Source organism: Psammomys obesus, unplaced genomic scaffold (genome assembly GCF_907164565.1).
Source record: "Psammomys obesus unplaced genomic scaffold, mPsaObe1.curated_primary_1811, whole genome shotgun sequence".
NCBI lineage: Eukaryota > Metazoa > Chordata > Mammalia > Rodentia > Muridae > Psammomys > Psammomys obesus.
The window spans coordinates 4,154,372-4,167,422 of record NW_026592890.1 but is presented as its reverse complement, the minus strand read 5'-3'; positions in this window follow the sequence as shown (position 1 = coordinate 4,167,422).

Below are 13,051 nucleotides of genomic sequence, written 5' to 3'. Positions count from 1 at the left end.
ACTACCTCCCCCCCCTTTTCAGATTAGTATTATTTGGTTTTACCCTAGGTCTCTAGGCTATCTAGTTTCAAGGTCTTGGCCACCCAGGCTGTGTCAAGTATGCGTTCCATCTCATGAAATGAGCCTTAAGTCAAATCACACGAGCTTTGTGGCACCATTGTCCATTATCCTATCGTATCTTGCAGGCACACACCATTGTAAGATAAAGGGTTTGTGACTGGCCTGCTGTTTACATTTCTTTTTCAAGAGTGTGTAAGATATATTCCTGTAGCAAAGATGCTGGATCATAGCAGTGAAGCTCTGTGTGGACACTGACTCAACATCTTCACCTTCAATGAGTTATTCAGATGTTGTCTTCAGCAATGGGAACTTGTCGGTTTGTCAAGAGTAACCTATAGTCTTAGCAACAGCCTGGGCTGTATGTTTTAAAAACCTCAAATGATTAAAAAATAAGATTAACCCAAAGAAAGTTGGAGTGGGCATATACCTGAAAAAGTAGTACTCTGAATGAGAACTACTATGTGGCATTATGGATGACATCTTGTGTTCATAAAGCTGATGCATTATGGTACTAAAAATGTGCACAACTAATAACAGACATTTAAGAATATATTGCAAAAACTGACTCAAGAGAGACCATATACAGACAAATCAAAAATTGTAGTTAGATATGTAATCTCTTTGCTGGAAAAGTGGATCACTGAGTCAAAGGCCAGTGTTATTAGCTTATTTAGCAGCTCCAAGCCAGTGAAATCAGCTGTCCTCAATGGAAAGGTGAAAGAAGCTGTCTCAAAAATTGAAAGGTGGAAAGCACCGGAGATAAGACATTTGAGGTTGGCCATCCTTCTGTTTCCAAATGCATACATACAAACACACACACACACACACACACACACACACACACACACACACACCACCACCACCACCACCACCACCAACAACAACAACAACAACAAACAATAATTATATGTATGAAAATTGGAAAAAAAGAATAAAATAATTTCTATTTAAAGATACTAAAATTTATAAATGCATTCAGCAAATTTTCAAGATACCAGATCACTATAAAAAGATCAATTATATTTCTATATTTCAACAGCAAACAACTGGGAATTTATTTTTTAAGGAAACAGTAACATAACTGTATCCAAGTTGAAATATATCAGAGTAAGTCTACTATGAAATAACACCTAATTACTGAAAACTACAAAACATTGCTTAGAGGAACTTAAAAAAGAGAAATGTCATGTTGATGGACTAAAAGACAATAGTGTTAAGATACAATTTGTCCCTAAAACTCTGAATCTAACACACTCAGAATAAGAATCTCAGCAGAGCCTGTACGTACTGGCTGGTTTTATGTCAACTTGACACAAGCTAAAGTCATCTGAGAGGAGAAAGCCTTAATTAAGAACATGCCTCCAAAAGATCTAACCAAAGGCAAGCCTGTAGGTCATTTTCTTTATTAGTGATTAATAGGGGAGGCTCAAGTCATTGTGGTGCCATCCCTGGGCTGGTGGTTCTGGCTTCTATAGGAAAGCACACTTCCCCCTCTCTTTCCCTTTTCCTCTCTCCTTCATCATCTCCCTCCCTCCTTCTATTCCTCCTCCTCTTCTGTTCTCCTTTACAGAGCAGCTGCTGAGATTTACAGCTTGCTTGCCCTGGGATTTTTCTTTTAAACTCTAATAAAATTGTCTTCTTTAACTAAAAACACAAAATAAAACAAACAATGAAAATCTCAATAGGCTTTGGGGTAAGAATGACAAATTGTCTCTATGGAACTGAAAAAGTCAGACAATTCAAGTGTATTTTTAGAAAGAACTAGAAACTAATAAAGAACTTTCTAATTAATTTCAAGACAGAGATGTCACTTTGTGGTTTATTACATAGATGCCTGGCTGCCACTAGGCCTTCAGTTCAATCTATAGCACTGAAGGAAGCATCTCACTACTAAAACTTTTTAGAAAACTATGGTAGTCATTAAATGTGCTGTGAATGTCAGACATACAGTACCAGGGAATGAATTCAATCCTAAAATAAAGCCCATGTATAATCAACTTACTTTCCACACAAACACGAAGATAATTCAACAGAAAAAAAAAATGACTTACCCCTCAATAAATGGTGTTAGAATAACTAGAGATCCATAGGTGAAGGTGGAAAACTTTTAATAAAACCCCTGACTTTACACAATAATTAACTCAAAAATAAAGCATACACCTGTGTGTATTTGTAGAAGAACTCACAAGAGAAGACTTTTGTAACCTCAGGCTAGGCAGAGACTTTCAAGAAAACAAAAATCACAATTAAAAAAGAAAACAGTGGAGCGCAGTTTGGACCAGTTGTTTCTGCTTCCTGAATACTGATGAACTGTCTCTAAGGTCCCAATGCTCACACAGCCCCAACCACAACATGCTCCCTCCACCTTGCCTTTCTCAGCAGGATGTGCTGCCCCTCCCAGATCATGAGACAAAACAAATTCTTCTTATTTCCCTCAGATTTTTATTTTAACAATGAGACTATCAAGAAGCTCTGTCTTGACCTTGGAAGGAATTCGGCTCAGACACAAGAAATGCCCCACTTACAGCCCCAAGAGCCTAAGTGAATTTCAGTGAAGCAGACACTACATATGCTATATACACAGAGGGAATGAAGACAAAATACAACAAATATATCAGTAGCTACAAGAGTCCAAGGAAAAGGGACTGTCTATCCCACTCAAAGGACAATGGGAAAGTCTTTGGGGTTGATAAAAAAAAAAAAAAAAAAAAAAAAAAAAAAAAAACATTTTTTGTTTAATTTGTGATGGTCCTGGTATAACTTTAAAAATTTGTCAAAGAAACAACCTGATGAAATATTCAAATGGACTCCTTATATTTAGAAAAGCTATTTTCCATCCATTGCTTGGATAACAGACCCCCTCTACAAAAGGATCTAGTCCCAGTGACCTTATACACCTCCTGTATGCATATTAAAACTCAGTGACATTGTGTATTTATTTATTTGTTTGCTTAAAGATTGCATTTTCTAAAACTACATGCATATGATATGCATCTGTGGGGTTGTGAATGGGTGAGTGCAGGTACCCACAGGGGCTGGAGGAGGGCAACAGAGTTCCCAGAACCCGGAGTTACAGGTAGTTGTGAGTCACCCAATGTGCAAGCTTGGTTCCTCTGCAAGACCGGTAAATGCTCTCAACTGCTGAGCCATCTCTCTACCCTCTGGAATTTATGTTTTAACTCACATCAATATAATTAAACAAAACCATCATTATTTATTGAAACATGAACATGAAAAAGAAATGTCTCTTTATTCCTATCGCCATGCATCGTGTCTTAAGTTTTGCAACTTAGCAAACTCACTGTGTAGCTGAAGACGACATAGAACTCCCAGTCCTCTGCTATCTGCTCCCGTGGTGCTGAGATTACAAGCGTGTACGCATCACCATGCGTGGCTGTGCGGTAACTGCTAAGTTTGTAACCAATGGTTACACTTTAGAATGCAAAGAATACACATAACTGTAACTCCAGGGTGGATCAGTAGTTTGGCATCACACAGAAATGACAGGGTTTATTATTTGGGGGCCTTATCTGAATTATAGTTTCATTCATAGCATTTTAATTTTTTAATCAGTGTCATTCCCATTTTCCGTAAATTATAATGAAAACAGCACTGAGGTAATATAATATTTACCCTTTGGGGTTTCATTTCTAAACTGCTATGTCAAAATTTCAAAAGCAAATTCATTGATTGGAATAGATTTTCTCAGCTTTGCTTTCAAACGCATTGTGATCTTTTTTGTAACACTGAGCACATTTCCTTATCAATATGAAAATTAAACTTCAGGGAATGGCCTCATGAACAGACCAGAGGAGCAGACAGAAGGATGCTGAGAACAAGTTAACAACACTTTCAGGTAATCAAGCCTAGTAAAATGTAGTATTTAAATGTGTGATGTCAGAATGAATCAATGTGTAAAGTCCATTCCTGGGCTGCAAAGAGCTGTGCTGAATAAGAAAAGCACCCTGGTAAGTCCAGATCTCAGTCACCTTGAAATGTCTCTTGCTATATGTGTTCTCCAGGAGGTTTAAATATTGGATATAAAGACACATGGAAACACACACACACACTCACTCTCTCTCACACACACAATTTCATTTTCAAATTAATTAGGACAGCATTGAATTAAACCAAATAAAATTGCTTCACCTGTCAGGGCATTCAGAATCTTTAATGTGCGGATCTACGCTGTGGTTCTCATCAGAGAGAGGTACATGTTAAACACAGTGTCCCTAAATTATTAGTCAATAAAATATTTTATCACAGAGCAGCCACCAGCAGTTGTATTCGAAAAACAAACCTTGGATTATGTGACTGGAAGCAAAATTTATTTTCTCTCAGAATCCTTTTCTTAAATATGTGAGCACAGCTTTCCAGGCCGAGTCTCAATCTTTTAGTGGGATTCTACTTTCATTTGTTCTGCTTAGTAAATGTCAAAAACAACTATTTCACTGCTTGTTTTCTACTAGTTTCTTGGAAAATGCTGGTTCACAGAGTATTACAGAAAGAGGGCATGGAAAACAGACCCTCCCGCAAGGCCCTGTTCCAGTGACCTTATATATAGCTGTGTAGTTTGTTTTCCATAAATATGCACATATAATTTATCTTATCTTAAATAATTAAAACTTATTCTTTAAACCTAGGAACGTTAGCCCAGTTTATATCAGGCATCCCCACCTACCTGGGAGATTTTTACAGAATACCTTTTATCATTTGACAATTCCACACATATAAATGATGTATCTCTGGGACTGGAGAAATGGCTCAGTGGTTAAGAGCACTAGCTGTTCTTGCAGAGGGCCTTGATTTGATTCCCAGAAACACATTGGCTCACTGCCACCTATAACTCTTGTTCCAGGGAATCTGACATCCTCTTCTGACCACTATAGGGATCAGGCACACTCATGGTGAACAGATACACTTGCAAGGCAAAAAAAAAAAAAAAAAGAAAAAAAAATCCATACAAAAAAAAGTAAATGAAGACATGAACCATTTAAACAATAAACAATGTATCTTATTACATTTGCCACCAATTCTCCCTCCAGATCCCCGGACAAGCACCCCCCTTTTTCATACATTCCCTCCTTAGATAGACTGTGACCTCAACTTCTTGGCTTAATCTTGTGCAGGTAACAAGCTGCAATGAGCCCATGAGCTCAGCACCCACATCCAGGAGTCAGCACTTGGCAACATTCTGCCCTCCCCTGGCCCTTAAATCCTTATTGCCCTCTTCCACATGTTAGCTAAGCCACTAAGGAGAATGGGGAGGGGGAGTTAATAGAGAAAAAGGCCTATTAAAACAAGTTAGAAACAATTGTCCATGGCTCTCTGACATTCCTGCGTGTCTTAGGATTGACAAGTAGGAGCACCTTCGCTTGGCACACATTTGAAAGATGTTTGGGCAGTGACAACCTTAGAAAACACGGCCTTTTCTTCTCTATAACAGCACTTTTTTACTTGTTTGCTTATAGTCCAAAATACAAAGATACTGCCTTTTCTTTTCCTTTTTTTAGGTGAAGGCAGGACTGGTTTGCTAGCAGCCCCACTTGAAAGTATGGCTCCTGGACACTTTGAAACATTGGAATTGGGCTGGAGAGATGTCCCAGAGGTTAAGAGCATGTATTGCTCTTGAAAGGACATGAGTTCAGTTTCCAGTGGCCACATCAGGCAGTTTACAATCAGCCATAACTCAGCTCCGTGGTGAGCTGATGTCTTTGACCTCTGCCAGCACCTCTGCACATGCACATACCCAAACACATACAAACATAATTAACATAGAATAAATCTTAAAATGTCAAGGCTACTTCACCATGACCTTAGCCTACTTGTATTAACTAATTTGGTAACATTGTGGCCACTATTATCCAAAAAAAAATTAAAAGAGGAAACATATTTTGGCTCACGGTTTGAGAAGTTTTCAGTCCATCAGAGTGGGAAAGGTCTGATGTCATCGTGGCTACAGCATTTGGAGGAGTTTGTTCACGTCATGGAAGCTAAAGAATCAGAAACTGAAGAATAATCAGAGGCCAGGCATCATCTTCAAAGACCCACTCCACAGCCTCCCAGAACAATGCCACCATCTTGGGAAAGCACACAAAACATGAGCCAGTATAGATCATTTCTGATTCAAACTACAATCCTATTGCAAATAGCATAGAGCTCAGGTCACATTCCTGGTTCACAGGGTGATTAAGGAACTTTGTACACGTGGAATTTATGCTTCCTAATGGACTATGAGCAATAACATCCTTTGTCTATGACTCAGGAGTCTTGTATCTTTCTCAGGCACACATGAAGCTCTAACACACATTCTTATTAGCTTGCAAACAGAATAAAACCTCAGGCCCCTTATAATTCCTTGACAGCAGTAACATTTACACTGAGATGACATTTTTAAGTAAATATCTTCCCGTGTAGCAAGAAAGGTTTGAAGATGTCAGTGGAGGATTGAATGACACAAAACGGAGATTGTAAGGAGACTCAGCCCTTGCTCATGGAACCAAAGACTTAGTATGGGTTCCCAGGGGTTCCCCATGTAAGGTACAGCAGAAATGTCAAAACAAAATGAGAGAGGTAGAATCTCAGAACAGTGTTTTGACTTCATGGTCACGCTGAACCCTAGTCTATACTAATGGCCACCAGTCTTCAAAAAGGTTGGTAGGTCCAGGGGGCTGCAGAGACTGATGTTCTAACTAAGGACCATTCTTGGAGAGGACCTGACCCCCTGCTCAGATGTAGTCCATGGCAGCTTGGTCTCCATATGGGTTCCCTGGTAAGGGGAACAGGGGCTGTCTGACATGGACTCAGTGGCTGGCTCTTTGATCACCTCCCACTGGGGGGGTGTGCAGCCTTGCCAGGCCACAGAGGAGAACAACGCAGCCAGTCCTGATGAGACCTGGTAGGCTAGGGTCAGAAGGAAGGGAAGGAGGACCTCCCCTATCAGTGGACTAGGGGAGCAGTATAGGAGAGGAAGAGGAAGGGAGGGGGAGACTGGGAGGGAAGAGATGAGAGAGGGGGCTACAGCTGAGATACAAATTGAATAAATTGTATAAATATATGCATACATACATGCATACATACATACATACATGTTTGGTAAGAAGAAACTAGAAGACTTAGGAGGAGCATATACTCCAGGCCCAAACAAACAAAGAACAAAAAGAAAAAAGAAGGAAAGAGAAGGAAGGAGGGAGGGAAGAACAGTGTTTGGAAGTTAAGTAGCTCTGTGTGTAAACTGTACTGCATTTTTCTTATAAATAATCTGAAATAATGAAAATGTCTGAAATTCTAGCATGGAATGAAGGGTTTGAAGGGTACTTTACAGGAACAAATTGCAAAGCACAAAATTTGGGAAAAAATAAATTCTTATGGAATTCCACACTGTCATTTTATTCTTTAAGAGAGAAACAGAAACAAATAAACAAACAAAACCCCTAAAAGTCCTGCCTTGTTATTTAATATTATCACAGGTAGAGTAATAGTCACATAAAGTGGCCATGTTTTCCTTCTTAATAACTAAGATATGATGAAAACACAACAATAAATTAAAGAAAGAGACCTTTTTAGATTTAACTAAGGTTACAACCCTTAAAATGGGGTGATAATCTTGGATTATCTGGATGAAACTCATGTAAGTACAGGACCCCTTAAAATGAGACAGAGATCAGGAGGGAGAGAAGTCTGCAGCAAGAGAAGGACCTGCTTTGCTGCAGGTCTCCCTGCAGTCCATGACATACGCCCTATAAGAGAAAAGGCTGGTTCCCAGGCGACAGTCAGCAGTTGTCCTACAACTTCGTGGAACAATGTGTATGAGCGAAGAAGGTAATTTCTTCTCAAGGGTCTCCAGAAAGGGTCAGCCCAGGAAACTCTAAGCTCGGTACTCAGCTTGTCTTCAAGTCTCCCTGGACTGGTAACCCACAGAACTGCAAGACTCTAAATATTGGCATTGTTCTAAATGTTAACTGCATGGCTTTCTGTTATAGAAGATGTAGAAAATTAACACAGACCCTGTATTTCCTCTGTAAGCAAAGGTGAGTAATTTGTATAACGTTTTTACATTTGAGAGATTCAGCAGAGATGGCCCAATAATCAAGCTATGGGGACATTGCCAGTTTTTAATTCAGGTATAAGTTATTTGCCTGCAGACATTAGCCAAGTAAATAAAATAACTTGATGAATAATTGAAATTTTGCTATCTGATATCTTTTCAATTATTCAATGACAAAAGATAATAGGAGCCTCATTGCCCCAGAGTTTAAATAAATATTCTCTTGTGAATTTACTTAACTCTTACACAATGACCAGAATCTCAAGGCTTTCACAAATTGAGAGGACCTCCTTTGGATTAATCTTCAGTCACTGAACAGGAGGCCGCTGTGGGTGAGCAGAGTGGATAGGTTAATATTTGCATCTTGCCCAGCAAATGACCTAATCCCTTTTAAAGAATTTTTCTTGTTACTAAGAGAGATTGAAGTTAAGTTCTCTTTGAGAATAAAACCCCTTGACAAGTCTAAACTTCAGATTGGAATACTGTAGCCATGCTTTTGGGAAGGTGGTAATATAATAAGATAAATGACCCTTGGATAACTCACAGTAAGAATCTGAACAAACTCTAAGAATGTTAATAAAGAAACACAAACAAAGGGGAAGCAAGCCTGTGGAGCACAGTGAGTGTTGCAGAATAACCATGTCTACATGACAACTCTGAGTTAACTCTTTCAAAGAGGATATTCATGCCAAGGTCATTATCAGAGAATAGCTCCTCACACAGCTTCTTATGACCTTTCTCCCTTAATGTAACTGTACAATGGCTAGTTACAGATTACAAACTGCATCAAATGTTTCTATCTCAGGTGCAAAAGAGTCTTTATATTCAACATTTTTGCAGTTTGCTTGTCATCAGCAACAACAGTAAAAACTAGGTCAGAAAGATGTGCTGGAGACCTTCTAAAAATGTTTCCAGGGTTGGTAAGATGGCTCGACGGGAAAAAGCACTTGCCTGCACATCTGAAGAGCTCAGTTGGATCCTGGGAACCCATGCAAAGGTAGACGGAGAAGATAAACACCATGAAGTTCCCTCCTGGCCCCCATACACACACAGTGGCACACAATCATAGTGAATAAAATCAAGGTCTAATAAAATAAATAATTCTGTACTGGAGGCACAACCTATGGATGCCAATGAAGGGACACCAAGGAAATTTCATGAAAAAAAAATTATTTTCTTACTGAGTTGGCGTTTATTTTTAAAATTGCACCCAGAGATCAGTAAAGGGCAAACTTGGAGTAGAGCTTTAAGGCTAAATGTCACAGTCTTTCTTCCTATTTGCAAGGACAGCAGCAAGTTCACCTTGGACTGATATAAAAATAAACTTTTCTTATTTGAAAATGACCCCAGAAAAGGGAATTGCACACATCCTGTGAAACTCACAGCAATGCCTGTTTTCAGAATACTTCTTACTCATAATTTTTCCATTGATAATAACTCTGAAAACTAGATAAATATTCATTTAATACTTACTACGGTCTCATTTATTTTTCTTTAATAGCTTGGCTTTGCTATGATTCTATGTTATAGTAGGATCCTTAAGATGAATAGCATCCTTTAATGATTAGAAGAAGTGCAAGAAAAAAAAAGATAAAATAAAATAAAAATAAAAAAAGAAGAAGCACAAGATGAAACAAAAATTACATTACTTATAGGTTCTGGGATACACAGCATGTCTGGGGACCAAACAGCAGTCAGGGGTCACATGGATAGAGAGGAGGAGGGGCCTTTACATCAATAGTTTCACTGGATCGAATAGGCTTATTACAAGCACTTTTGAGGGAGTTTTAATTGGTGACTAGAAGCCAGAAGGTGCAAATTCCACTGAGTGACTGCAAAGTGTTTACGGAGGCACCTGAACACAGCCTCTGGAGTGTGATGCCAGTGAGCCCAGCATGCACGCTGCATCTAGCTTCCGTTAAAGGCAGTAGCACTAGGGAGCAGTTACATAGGCAGGTATCCATCCACATGGAGGATGAGCAAGTCACTAGCGTGGACCAGGATCTGGGTCAAGTATTAACTGAGCCCAGTTTCCAGGTAACAGCACCACAGAATCACGAACATTTGCTATAGGATCACATACCAAAACCTCATGTGTGGCTACACAGCTCCCTAAGCTCCGTCATACTTTCTCACTGTGCTTGACAATTCCTTACTACCCATGTCTTTTCCTTCTCCCTGCTGTGAGCAGCACCAAGCACCATGTACTCCTCCTCCGTCTTCAAGTCATCTGTGCGCAAGGTCATAGTTGTGGAACTCAGGAACGACCTGAGCATCTTCAGAACCTTCATGGACCCCACGAAGCACCTCCATGTGCTGTCAGTAGAGAACTGCCAAACCTGGGGCTCAGGGGTTGCCGTGTGCAACTGGCAACAGTAGAGGTGGGCATGGTTGGCACAGGAAAGATGCCAGGCAGCAGACACAGGTATGACGCCCAAGCCCTTTTCCTTCCCTTTTCTACTGGTGACCCACGACTGCACACCCACCCTACCCAACCGTAAGTGAAGTGTTTTGGTTTAGTGAATTTTGTGCTTGCATGCATGTGTGTGTGCATGTTTGTGCATTGTAAGTGGGGGCTGGGCAGGTAAGAACAATAGCTCGGGAAGCTGCCTTCTGGGGAGAACGAAAAATAAGAAAGCCAAGAGCTCCCAAGTCTTCTCAGTCCATTCCACCTGATGTCCCTCTCCTTTGGAAGCTATGGTCATATTCTAGCGTGCTCAGTACAGCATAGGGTGCTTTTGGAGTATGGGAAGAATTAATTCACTCTTCCGATGATGATTAGAATATATTATGCAAATATTGAGGGGAGACAAAATAAACTCGTCTATAATGTGCAATCGAATGGCTTTGGTTACTGCGTGAGTTGTGCAGCAACAATCGCCAGTCTGGTTAGAGCAAGTCCATCACACACAGCCGGCTGCTCACTCTCAGCCACTCTCCACCCTCCTGACTCCACATCCTGGTGGCCAGTAATTCTCTTCTGTCTCTACAGGTTAGTCGTAGGTATGTATGTAAGTATTATGCATGCATGAATGTATGTATGTACACCATCTAAGATAATGTCTTTTGTTATCACTGTATGCCCTCAGGAAGACGTTCCTGAGGCCCACTCATACTTCAGTACACACCAGAATCTCATTTGCTTCACAGAGTACGGACATACCAAGACTTATTTGTCTATTCATCAACTTACAGGCAATTGTGTTGTTTCCACTTCTTGGCTTTTATTAATAATGCTCCTGTAATCAGTTAGGTGTAGGTGCGGGTTTTCATTTCTTTTGAATATATGTCATGCTTACTGGTGTGATGATGGGCTGTCATGCCCTGTTAATACTTTGAGGGGCTCCTAACACTGACTCCCAAAAGAACTAACTAAATAAAAAGACCATCAAGTGTTGGTGAGAAAATGTATTCTTGGACACAGCCTGTGGGGGTATATACTTGTGCAGCCAAGTTAAAACATACTTGGGACTTCCCAAGTAGCTTGGGATGATAGGAGGCCTACCCACCAGGACTGGGCCATCCGCCCCCCGCCCCGTGTTTTAATTATAACCGTCCCAGTTGAAGCACTATCTCACTGGATTATAATTTCCATTTTCTTAGTGAACAGTCATGTTGATCACCAAATGTGGGTTTTGTAGCCATTTATTTATTTTAAGAGAAGTTTAAGTTTCATTTGAATGCTTTGTTCATTTTAATTGGTTTACTTTTTTAAGTGGCTATGGTTCTACATGCTAGATAAAAATACCATATTATATACATAATTGCAAAATATTTACCCACTCTGTGTATTATATTTTCGTTTCCTTGTAATTATCTGTGGTAACATAAGGTTCCAGTTTTGGTGAAAGCTTTAAGGTAATAACTAAAAAGTGTTCTAACCCAGGTCATGCATATTTAATCCCACATCTTTTCTAAGACATTTACTTTTTAAATTTAAATACAAAATATATTTTATTATATATTTATGTGTAAGGAAAGAACCTAGCTTTACTTTATTACAATATGGATATCCACTTTTCTCAGCATAACTTATTGAAGACTATTCTTTCCACATTGAAGGATTCTGAGAACTTTTTACAAAATCAGTTAAATGTATAAGCTGGCATATGAAATTCTGTTCTTCTATACTCTATCTAGAACCCAGTGCTGCCCTCATAGACCTGTTGATGTAAACACTGTGAACAGGATGCTTCCAATGCTAACCTCCCCATTATAACCTAGCGCTCGGGGGCACATCCCCAGACACTCACCCAATCTGAAGGATGATGGCACCTTGCAGTTATTTGGGAGCCGTTCACTTTGAAGAGAGAGAGTCACAGGAGAAGAGTGGGATTTTTGCAGCCAGAGTTAATGGCCATAACAAACCAAGATTTCCCCATTAGTCTGCTCCATTTGGTAGAACAGTGGCGCTCAACCTTCATAATGCTACAACGCTTTAATACAGATCCTCAGATTGTGGTAACTCCCAACCAAAAACTTATTTTGTTGCTACTTCATAACTATAATTTTGCTAATGTTATGATTCATAATATAAATCTCTGATATATATGATATATAAGATATCTGATGTGTAACCCTCAAAGGAATTACCACCCACAGGTTGAGAACCTCTGTGCTATAACAAAACATCACTGACCAAGAAGTTTAAACAATATAAACTACTTGCTTATAGTCATATAGACTACAGGTAGAATATTGAACTGTTAGCATGACCTCTCTTCTTGACCTGTAAATGATCTCTTCTTCTTGCATCTTTGTAGGGAATTTCCTCAGCACTTCTTTGAGTCCGTTTCCTGTTCGTACAAACAAGTACATCAGTCATACTGGATTAGAGCTCATTAACTATGTCTTTGAAAACTGTTTCCAAATAAAATATCATATGGTAGAACTTCAATGTGCACATTTTCAAAAGAATGCAATATAGCTCATGAGAGCTTCTCT